Below are 12,611 nucleotides of genomic sequence, written 5' to 3' on the forward strand. Positions count from 1 at the left end.
TGATGTTAATGGTGGAATTAGATGTATAGAATTAGTGACTTTGGTTGATTATTTAATGTAAAAATACAAATTTTTATTAGTTTTCGGATGGAGTGTTTGATGATATTTGGTGCAGATTTGTATTTGTATGTAATTTGGTTGTCTGTTGACTGGAGGGAATTCCTGTCATTCTTTGACCTGTGCTTATTGAAATGGAGTGGAATCTAGTTGGAGTCTATCAGTGAGAGAGCCCTTGAATTCTTTTTTTTTTTTTTTTTTTTTTTTTGTGTGTGTGTGTTTGTGTGCGGTACGCGGGCCTCTCACTGTTGTGGCCTCTCCCGTTGCGGAGCACAGGCTCCGGACGCGCAGGCTCAGCGGCCATGGCTCATGGGCCCAGCTGCTCCGCGGCATGTGGGATCTTCCCGGACCGGGGCACGAATCCCTTGTCCCCTGCATCGGCAGGCGGACTCTCAACCACTGCGCCACCATGGAAGCCCTAGCCCTTGAATTCTTGACTTTTTATAAGAGAGGTAGTATAGTGCAGTGGGAAGAATTGGGCTCAGGAGCCAGATGACTAGATTGGAACAGTGCTTTGCAACTTATTAGCTGGGTGGCCCTAGGCAAGTCATTTAAATGATCTGAACATACTTTTCTCCTTTATGAAGAGTGGATGATAATGCTTACCTTCAGAGTCTTTATGAGGATCAAATAAGATTATCTCTATATATTGCCTGCTACACTGTAGATTCAAAAATTGTAGCTGCCTATGGCACCCTCTTAAGTAATACTAATGTAATATTATTATTAATAGTAATAATTATAACCAGTATTATAGCCAATGTTTATTGAACTATTATCATATGCTAGGTGCTATGCTAAGCTATTTATAGGCATTACCTCATTTTACTTTAGATAAAATGTGATGTTTTATGGCGGTGGGGAGGGTGAGGAAATGCCCCCCAAGGGCAACATGCCAGAGTTGCTTTCTAGTGCCAAAATCAGGCTGAAGAATAGTTTTGAAAGGTCATTAGGTACCTAATAACCTTACCTTTATTTTTTGTAGCTCATTTCTTCTTAATACTATTATTTTGTGGACTACATATTGTATAGTGCAGAATGGTAAACAGAAATGTGTACACCTTTTGAAAACCCTCTTTCATGTTTAGGCATCGCCACCTGGATGTAGTGTTTTCTCTATATTGCTCTCTAGGTGCTTGAAAATTTTCCTTTCTAGAATGAAGTGTGGTCTAAATAAATAAATAAAATAAAAATGATGTGACCTGAGAGGATAGAATGGCTGGGAGACAGGTTGAAGAGAATGAGTCTCTAGGGTAGAGCTTCTCCACTTTTTTCTTAATGGCAGGGAAGGAGCATAAACTCCCCTGGTAGCCTGAAGCAACACATTGTAAGTGAGCAGAAGAAATCTTATCTTAAAAATCTTCATGTGCATTTTACTTTCTACTCCTTAGCACAAACATATTTGTTGTAATAGAAATATGTTTTAATTAATCATTAAGTAAAACTGAAGTTCTAGGAGGATGCATTGAGTTTAGCTTATGACATTGCCTTCCTCCTGTTTTCCTTTGTATCTTTGGGGGTAGAGGCCAGGGTGGAGTGGGATGCAGTCCTATACTATCCTTTCTTTGGTGAGAAGACCAGCCTTAGAGTATATTTTCTTTGGCTCTCTTTATCCTGGATCTTTTCTTGCTCCTACAAAAATCTATGAAAAGGGAATGTTACATTGGGGGAGGGGGGTGGTTTTGGTAGGGAGCAAATTGTTACTCTGTAAGCTGAAGCACAGAGAAATTTGTTGGTAATATATATAACTGTCATTTGAACTTCTGTTTTCTTTTTCTATCCAGATCATCCTGTGATTTTTTCACATACCCCTGACTTGTATGCCTTTACAGGGAGAGCTTTGATTTTTTGTTCCATGTTTAAAATGTGCTCTCATGTGTTCCAGGTTAAAAATGTGCTCTCATAAAGACCATGGTGAGTCATCCAAGCTACTATAAGCTGATTGGGGACTTAAAGATCACATTTAAAGATCACACAGAAATGAAAACGGATTAGGGATTGGTTACTAATTTTTATTGTATTGGACAGTGACTCAGGGATGAAACCTTCAAAATAAAATAAAAAAACAATTTGAGATAAGGCACAGGACAGAAAATACTACCTTTTAAAAAAAAAAAACCCACTACTATACCTTATTTTTGGTTATTAAAAATGAAGAAAGCTGGCCCAAGATGTCATTTTCTCAGATCTGTTTTAGGTGTTATGAAAGTGCCTGAATTTGAACTGAGGGAATACTCTGAATTTGAAAAATTATTCCAGTTACTCAAAGGAAGTCTTTCTTGCATTAGCCTCCCTCAAAAGTTGTTCACTTGTTTTCTTCTGGTGGTTTTGCCAGTGAACCATTGTGAGGCTTTAAAATGAGCAGGATCAACTCATGATGACTCTTCCACCACTTCACTGGTGGTTAATGTAGAGAACACAGGTTGAACTTAATCTGATTACACAACTCTAATCAATGAGCATATGAGCTGCTGCTCTCAGCAAGAGTTGTGAGTTAGTGGTGGGACACCATGGGGATCCCTGCTTGGAGGGAATTACAGTCATCCAGCCTCTCTGTTCTGAGGCGTATGTTGTTTTGAGATTGTTGGGAATAAAAAAAAGGTTTACTATGCTACTGGAGAGGAAAAAATGCTAGGCTCACTTTGAACTTACTGCAGAAGCATGATTTGGCCACAAGTTAGTTTAGAGAATCTGAGTTTATATGGGCATTCATAAACAAGGGATGAAAGTCATTGAGTTCTCCTGAGTTAGGAGGTCCTCTTAGATTTTTGCTATTTGGAAACCCTACTGTATCCAGCTGACTTTGACATACTTAGGTTTAGGAAAATGTTTTTTCATTGTTGGTCCCAATTTGGAATAAAGTTAAAGGGGGAAGATGATGCATGTTGGATCTCTTGGTGGCAGCTTACAGGCAGCTTGAATTGATTATGCTTTTCCAACTAGGCAAGTAATTAGATCCACTTTAAGACTTTATTACATATCCTAAGTGTCTCTTATTTAAGCATCAGCTAGTTCTTTTTATTTTAGGTGATAGCACAGTTTATTTATTATATGTCAAGACCACCTTTTTACTTGCCAAAGGTCCACAATCACTGATCTGCCATTTTGAAATTGGAAAAGATATGAATCAAATTTTTTCCTTTAAATTCAGCATAAATTATTTTAGTGGCAAGATTCGATCTTATCTGAAGGGAGGCCATTGACATTTCCTATTTTTCTAGTTACTGTATGATTACCAGGTGCTGGGGGTGATTTGTATGGTATGGTATGTATACTGTATTTCTTTTCTAAAATCTGAAAAATGGAATTCTAAAACCCACCCAACCCCATGGATTTCCAAAAAGGTATTATAGACCTCCCCTTCTGTGTGTGTGTGTGTGTGTGTGTGTGAATCTCCCTCACTCCCTCCCCACTGTTGTTGTTTTCAACTCAAAATAAGAATTTCTCTTTTGTACTAAAAGTCTAAGCTAGAGACAATTATTTTAAATACAGAAAAAAATTGTGGTGGACTTGTTAATATAAAGGAAATTCTTCTTGGAATACAGTATAAGCTTTTCGGACTGAGCTTTGTGGTTTGAGAAGTTTGCCCTATACATTGTTTTAGGAAGTCAGTTTTCATTTTGAGGAGGTATAAGCTTTTCATCTTTTGGGCCAAGGAGTGTAGTGATATTTCCCTGGTCACTTTGCATGGAAATTTTCAGGATGCTAACAGATATATTTACATAAATATATAAAACCAAGTAAGAAATAATTATGTATATATGCATATATAAAAAATCAGCAGCATGTGATTACCTCCAAGATAAAGCCTCAGCCTTGACCCTTATCCAAATTTAACTGTGTGAGAGCAAACAGAAGAAAATCCTACAAGTCATATTCATGAAGAAAAGGAGGAGCTAAGATTTGGTTTCATAGAGGACAGACAACAAAACCAGTCTTTGGTAATTTTATTCTCTACTTTTATATTGGTTAAAAGTTTTCATAGGTTAGTAGCATGATGTTTATTCCTGCAGTATACTCATTAAAGATATCTTCATTAAAAACAAATTGTGATTCTAATGAGTGTATGAAATTTTCCTCAGGAGCCTGTCACCGGCTCAGTCCCATTACTGTTTAATATAACTATGAAAGTAACAATCAAGTGAGTGTGTAATAAACTAGTCTTTGTGTATCTGTTTTGAGAGGCAGGTCAATTGGCTATACTGACTTTTCTGGTTCCCTTGCAAACCTGTTCCCTGTAGCATTACCAGTGCTACTGTCTGAAGAATCATTATATAATATTGAATAATTAAATCCACATAAAGTTTGTAGAGGTTTGAGATTCCCTGCTGTGGGAACACAGAACAGGCCATACAGCCACAGTCTGTCTTGCCTTCATACTTTATATAACATCTCTTGTCAAACTTCAGAGTATTGCCAGAGTGGGTAGACTCTGAGACTTGCTGAACAAGTTGTAGAGCAGTGGGACTTTGCCCAGTGAATGATTGGGGGAATGGGAGGAGTCTTATTATTTTAAAAAAATCAATAATGATAAATGTACTGCATAAATATTTAGTCAGTCACTATTTAGTTCATAATTACCATAAGTTGGTAATTGTTCATTTTACAGAGGAAATAGAGAAATCAACAGTGATACACATTTGCCTGTGGTTTCTTATTACCCCTCAGAAGTAGCAACTGATCAGCCATAGTTGCACCTGCACTGATACCAATCTACACCAGAGTACGGTTTGTCATGAGGAGGAATTTAGTATCTCCAGAAATCTTTAAAATTTTTTGTTGTAACTGGAGGCTTAAATGGTGCCATGCTGATAATCTCCAAAAGAAGGTGCTTCAAGATTTATTTATTGTTAAAAAGAAAACAATAATCAAAAGCCTCCATAAAATAAAACTTTTCTTGTTGGTATTACAAGATATTAGGTATAGACAACTACAGTCCGAAATGTCTTTAGGAGAGTATAATTCTTTTTGTGTGTGGTCTTCTTTTATTGTTTAGCTGTCATCAGACTTTGTGCCTTGGGAGGAAGATGAAATTTGATAGTTGTAAGATATTGGAATATTCACAGCTATTATTTAGTTGAGGCCATAGAAAAGAATGGTTGTTTCATAGTGTGGAAAATTCATTATTTTCACTTCCCCCTTTTCAAAGATTTAGTGTTTGTTTAGTTATAAAGGCAAGTAAAAGCAGATGGAAAATAGTTACTCCAAGGGTAGTTTAAAAGTGTTATTAAACATACAGCAGAGGTTTTAATGGAAGTTGTTAAAATTTAATTTTGGCAACAGACTTTTCAGTGCAGTAAAATGAAAAGATTTATTTGAGAGGGTGTTGATTAGTCCATTTTGTATTATTATTTATTTGAAGTAGACTGGGCTTTCATTTTGTTGAAGAGCATCAGTAGGCATTTGAGAGAACACACTAATGCGCTGTTGTTTTTTTATTGGTCTGTGTAGAATGGTTTGTTTACTTTAAGGTGGTGGAGAACAGAGAGAGACACATTGTGGTATGCTGGAAAGAGGAGGGGTTTGGAGTCACAAAGTTTTGGTTCATTGTTGGCTTTATCATTTACCAGATTTGTGATCCTACGGCAGTATATTAACTTCTCTGAGTCTATCTCATGTCTAAAATGAGGAGAATAAAAATACTGCCTAAGGGGTTGTGATAGTCATGAAATTAAATAATTTTTAAGGAAATTATTTCTAAAATGTGGAAGTTTGTGATTCTGTACGAATATTAGTTGTCTTATGTTAGGTGGCATAGCAACTCTTGAAGGGATTCCAAGTTCACAAGTTGTGGAACGAGTGACTATTCATGCAAAACTCATACATTTCTAACAGTCAGTTATTGAAGATTAAATCAGGTGATTGAGAGGGGCGATAGCTTAAGGAACCCCTTATAGTTGGTAACCCTCAAAATCTCAGATGAGTTCTTTCTCTTTTTGGTTAGATGAGGGAAGTTAAAGCAATAAAGTAAACTCTGTTAATTATATCTCAAACCATAGAGCCCCCAAATTAGTACCTTTGAGTCCTATATTCTCAGCTTAGTTTTATTTTTTATTTATTTTTATTTTAAAAATATTTATTTATTTGGCTGCATCGGGTCTTAGTGGCGGCATGGGGGATCTTTCGTTGTGGTGGGTGGGCTCTTCGTGTGGCTCACAGACTTCTCTCTAGTTGTGGCACACAGGCTCTAGAGCGCAGGCTTAGTAGTTGCGGTGCGCAGGCTTAGTTGCCCCGCGGCATGTGGGATATTAGTTCCCTGACCAGGGATCGAACCCGAGTTCCCTGAATTGGAAGGTGGATTCTTAACCACTGGACCACCAGGGAAGTCCCCTCAGCTTAGCTTTAAATTCTTGTTGAGGATCTGTTGTAGTAACAAGGTTAACCACAGGCTTAAGTAGGGTGACAGTTGAATAGTTCTCAGGAAAGTTTTTGCTTTGTTTGATGAGCAGTAATCTGAACAAAACTTTAGCGTCAGTAAGAGTTAACCTTCTGAAGATTTTAAAGTACTGGGTGTGGTGGCCTTGGTATACTCCTGAGTGAGAATGAGAGGGTGCAAGGATGAGGTTGGGAAATGCAAGTGGAACTCTCATCTGCTGTATGCCTCTTCTGGAAGCAGGAAGGGTTGACTTAGTCTTATCCGTAAATGACAAGGTATCAGGGCTGGGGCTGTGTGCTGGTGCTTCTGTTTCCAGGTTCTTTGTGATTAGGGAAGATGAGGGCTTTCCCAGGTCCCAGTGCTGCCCCTTTCCAATTAGTGTGCTTGTCTGGGTATATAAAACACCTAGGTCACCTTTTATTGGGAAATATTGAGGTTTTTACTGACTCCGTGTATGTATGTATTTATGAGATTGTATTGTTTAGAACTTTTCACTTTGTTTTAAAGAAGGAAATCAGCAAATTCAAACTTCATGGAACCCAGAGCCAGTACTGCTATTGGGGTGGTTTTGATGGAGGCCTGTGGACTAGTAGGCTCCACTGGAGGTATTTGCTGGTTGTTCTTTAGGATAAGACAGTGACTGGATTTAGGATTATAGGATGATTTGACAGTCACTTGACAAAAAGTCAAAGTTCTGGGACCTTCTGATTGTAATAATTCCTAATCTCCTCTTGAAAGATCGTTATTAAATTGCAGTGACATGAGAGTAGATGGTAGGTGAAACAGAAAAACTAAGGACCTTGGAAGTGGATAGCTAGGGTTCCTGAATATAATTTCTAAGAACCCTGGGGCCAGGTGAAGTAGCTTGTTTTTCTTTCATAGGTAATTGATGGCTCCTGCATTCTTGCTGCTACTGCTGTAATCTGTTGCTTCACCAGTGGATATTGTAGTAGTCTTCTTACTTGGCCTCCTTGGTGCCATTTGCTCTCTTTTCCAATCTGTCTTAGTCTGCACTGGCTGCCATAACATAGTACCACAGACTGGGTGGCTTAAACAACAGCAATTTATTTTCCAACAGTTCTGGAGGCTGGAAGTCTAAGGTCAGGGTACCAGCATTTTCAGGTTCTGATGTCAACTCTTCCTGGCTTACGGGCTGCCTTTTTGCTGTGTTCTCACATAGCTTTTCCTCAGTGTGTGAGTGAGAGGGGATAAGGGAGAGAGAACTCTCTGGTGTCCTTTCTTTTAAGGGCACTAATGCCATCACAGGGGCCCCAGCCTCACGACCTCATTTAACCCTAATTACCTATCAAAGGCCTCATCTCCAAATATTGGCTTCAGTAGATGAATTTTGGGGAGACCCAAATGTGTAGTCCAAAACACAATCCTCATATCTTTAAAACATCTTTCTCCTGTGGTTTGTCTCAGAGTCTACATGTGTTCCCTATTGGCTATCAAAACAAACAGAAGTCCCACCTTGGCATTTAAGCTCTTTAATAATCTGATAGGAACTTACTTTAGCCAGTTTTATACTCACTACTCCCCAGTCTGAATTGTATGGTTCAGTCGCACTGTTCTTTACCTGACCTCCTGCCTCTAGTTATTCTTTTCTTACAAACTGGAATATTTACTTGCCATTTTTGTGCCATTTGAGCCACCTTTCCTTTATGAAATCTTTTCCAGCCATTTCAGGTCATAATTTTGTAAAAATATGGCTTCCAGATATTTAAAGGACTCTCGGGTAAAGGAAAGTACTTGTTCTTGTTGGCTCCTGAAGGCAAAGCTAAAGCCAATAAGGCAGTTATGGCCAGCAGATTTTGAGTCCAGACAGTTATTGTAGCTGGACAGCTAATGGATTAACGCTGTAAAGTTTAAAAGAAGACTGAAGCCTGCTTCTTCTGAATATTGAACAAAGGATTTGTGTTTTAGAATACTCTTATTTAAAAAAAATATATATATATATTTATATATATATCTTAGATTGTATGTTTTCTGAAAGCAAAGATAGTGTTTTACACTTGTATTTCTGCAAAGTACCCTACTTTAAGGTCAAACACCTGGTGAATGACTATATTTAGGTTTGGGGATGTGTGATAGATTGCTGGAAAGAGAGATTAAATTCCCTAAATTAAACTTCTTAGATTAAATATCCTAAATTGCATTTTTATTTCCTAATATCAGCTGCATGGTGAAGTTTTCAGGAAGCACTGAACTTGTGTGTATTCGCTGTCTGGAGACCTGTGGTGTTCATTTATTAGCATATTCCACCTGTTCTCGTACTTCTTCTGAAAAGATCTTAGCGCATCCAAGACCCCACATTTAAACATCAAGGATGAGCAGGAAGTGGCCAAGTGGTAAAGCCACTGAGGTTGTATGTGAATACAGCTGCCTCTCCTGAACCACAGCTAGCCCTAGCTCTGAAGAGCAAACTCTTCCATAGTGTTTTCTTTTCACAGGGTGTGTGCCATTTTTGTTCTTTAGTAACGTCATATTGTGGGGAGGATGACTTGTCTGATACTGGCCTTGATTGGGTAGAGGAGCTCTGTTGTATGAGGGCCGTAGGAACCATTTTACCACAGTTTGGAAACCACTAGATGACCAAAACCTTGGAAGTGATACTTTTCCTACAGTAACCTAGGTTTTTGCCAGTTGGGTTGAACCACAGAAGAAGAGAGGTTATATGGTCTAGCATTATAATAGATGTGGGGAAACATCTATAAGAGCAGAAAAAGATAATCTTATTTAATGGAACTGAGTCTATTCACCTGCTTAATTTCTGGTGGAAGGGTGAACCATCATCTTTTATTGAATGCTTCTAAAGTCATCCTCAGATTTTTGGGCCAAAAGCTGCTTTTGTTGACTGTAGAAAATACGTTGTCTTTGTATGTTGAAATTGGGTTGCAAATCTCAACATGAAGTCTTTGGAAATTGTATTTTTTATCTTTTCTTTTTCTTAAGCCAGGAATTGAGTTGACCCTTGTATGTGGAATTTGGAAAAATTTTGTTCTGAGGGAAACATTACTTGAAAGTTAAGGAGTTTTGTTAGGAGAGATCTAGGGGTATATCAATTTGGAGATGTGACCTTTGTGATAAAGATGATAAAAATTCTCATCTCAGTAATCTACCTCAGAACAAACATTGTCCATTGTAAGCTTCTCACCGACTTAAGACCACTTTATCTGAGATAGTGGCTGCTAGATTCTCAGTTCTTATATAGCTTACCTCGGAAATGTATAGAATATATTGCCTTGTGTAGTTTAACAGAGTGTTGATTTCAAACAGAAACTTTCATTGCTTGGAAACCTGCAGATTTCTGAGATGCCACCTTTACCGCCTAAGATTGATTTTTTAGCTCTCTGAAAGTGCCCGTTTGATCCATGTGAAAGGAGCAGGTTTGCGTTTATTCAGTGAGTCAAAGATGAGGTAATTGGTATTTTTATGATTTGAATGGAGGCTTTGTATTTTTGAATTTTGTGAAACAAAGCTGTGTTTGTAAACACATTTCAAAAATATAAATGACACTTTTTGGTGAAGATGTTCACTGAATAGCAAGAAAGTTCAGAAAAAAAGGAGCTTTTGTTAACATTTAATAATAATCTAACTGTTTTGATTGACTATCTCATTGATGTTTAAAGAGTACCTAATTTTTAGAACTTTTTGTATTGCAAATAATCCTCAGACTGGGTTGCGGTAGGAAAATATTTTTTTTGGTTTCCAATATTCCTATACTAGCTTGGAGTTTTCAACTGTTATCTTTGTTTAGAAGAATGTATCATAAGCAGTGTATTTCGGTATAAAAATCATCTTGGGAAGCTCTAGGAAAGCATTTGTTTAGTGTTCCGATGTAAGATGAACAAGTTGCTGTGATATTGGACCAATAGCATAGGAATATTTTGGTATGGCTCAGCTGGTTTAGATGTAAATAAACGGTGTAAAAGGGTTCAGGCAAAATCCAAAGTGGGTCTTCAGAGATTGTAAAACGAAGCGGTTAATTTTATACTCCCCTCCAGTTTCTTCTTCTTTTAAAGGCTTGTTGGCTTTTGAATGAAGTGGTCTGTTCTGATATGGAAGTGTTGTTTCCAGAGGAAGTGTATTTTTATCTATTTGTTGTGGTTTTCACTAACCTTGGTGACACTGGAGAGGAGAGTGTTAAATTTTAAATTAATTTTGAAAGCCTATATGTAAATGCTGAAAATGTTTTCTTCTATTAACTATTTTTGAAAAATTATAAAAATACAAGCCAAAGCTAAAAAAAATCTGAATAGCATAGAAAGCTATATGGTGAAAAACAAAAGTTCTTCTCGTCATTACTTCCTGTTCCCCATTTCCACTCCCTTGGCAGAGATTTACTCTGTTCAGTTTCTTCTCTATTTTTTCATGCATATGCAAGCGATACATAGCTCTTGTTTTTTACACAATAGGGAACAGCAGTTCTGCAGTTTACCCTTTTCGCTTAACAAGAGAGGGTGAGTAGGGGATCACTATACAAAGGGCATTCTTGAGCCCGTATTTATTTTACTAGGATATTTTGATTTCCTAAAATATGTATAATGATTTGACCTGTTATAGAAAGTGACATAATTGTACAATACATATGACTTAATGAAGCTAAAAACCCTTTAGAAAACAAGCACTTAAATTAGTTTTATTGTAATAGAAACATTCAATAAGATATTAGTTCTTTATGTGTAGGCCTTGTGCACAGGGCATGCTTTTACATGAATTATTTAACATAATCTTTATAATAACTCTTTGAGGCAGATTTAGTTTTACTCCCTTTTTTGCAGATGAGGAAACAGGCTTAGGTGGTTGAGTAACAGCTACTAAGTGGTGGAATCAGATTTCAAAGGTGATCCATACAGTTATGCAGCACTAGCTAGTTATTCAGATTATTTAAAGAAAAACTAGTCTCATGGACAGTTGTGTAATATCCTGTTATCAAATACCACAGTTATTTAATATCAAAATTTGGTGAAGTCATCCTTGTTAAAATGTGTTTGGTGGAGGGATTGGCTCTTCCTTGATTCTGAACCCAACAATGTATTAGCATCACCTGGGGAGCTTTTAACAAATGCCCATTCCTGGATCCTGAGGAAATACCCTTCTAATACCAGTTTGCTGAGTGATTTTTTTTTTAAATCATGAATGCGTTGAAGTTTTATTAAATGCTTTCTTTGAATCCATTGAGATCATCAGATGGATTTCCTCCTTTGTTCTGTTCATGTAATAAATAACACTAATTGATTTTTGAATGCTAAATCAAGTTTGTGTTTCTGGAATAAATTCTACCTAGTCATAATGTATCATTTTCATATTACTGAATTTAATTTGTTAATATTTTAAGGATTTTTATATCTGTATTCATGATGGATATTGAGCTGTAGATTCTTTTTTTTGGGGGGGGTATGTGTCTTTTGTTTTGTCATCAGAGTCACGCTGGGCTCATCTAATGAATTAGGAAGTGTTCCCTTGCTCCTCTTCTATTTTCTGAGAGTGTGTAGAAGTGGTGTTGTCTTCCTTAGATATATAACAATTCACCAGTGAGACCTTCTAGGCCTAGTGTTTTCTATATAAGAAGGTTTTAAATTGTAATTAATTTCTTTAGTTGATTTAAGGCCATTCAGGTTTTCTGTTTCTTCTTGAATCAATTTTTGTAATGTGTGTCTTTCAAGGAATTTGTCCATTTCATTTGTTATTGAATTTATTGGTCTAACACTTCATTTTTTTCAGATAGAATATTATAGGTTTATTTAAAACTTAATTCTTACCTTGAGTATACAAAATACAAATTCCACAAAATGTTCATTTTTTTACTTTGTAGTTTACAGATATACAAAATAGAAGTTTGCTTAAATTTATATTACATATTTATTAAGGCAAGGAACTATATAGAAAAAAACATTTGTTCTGCTTAAGGCGTACTTCGGAATAAACCATCACATCTGAAACCACAGTGCATGACAGACTGTGTGCATAAAACGTTAAAGTAAACCAGGTGTATTTACCTGACTTAGGTCATAAATGTAGACTGGAAGACAAAAATAGATTTTCCTTGTCAAAGTATGCAGCAGTTTGAGAACTTTGGCCTCATTTGGTACCTTTAGAACCAAGACTCACCAAGCACCATTGTTTAGGCTATTAAAACACATTTTCTGTACCTGAATTTCTTCCTCTTCTTCTA

At 36.8% G+C, this 12,611-nt stretch overlaps 1 protein-coding gene across 1 annotated transcript in view; it reads left to right on the forward strand.

Moving 5' to 3' along the window:
- Nucleotides 1–12,611, forward strand: part of TCF12 (transcription factor 12) — a gene marked incomplete at both ends in the record, with an annotated part of 385,872 nt that overhangs the window by 8,593 nt on the left and 364,668 nt on the right. The window lies entirely within an intron of this gene.

Source organism: Hyperoodon ampullatus (assembly GCF_949752795.1).
Source record: "Hyperoodon ampullatus genome assembly, chromosome: 3".
Classification (NCBI taxonomy): Eukaryota; Metazoa; Chordata; class Mammalia; order Artiodactyla; family Ziphiidae; genus Hyperoodon; species Hyperoodon ampullatus.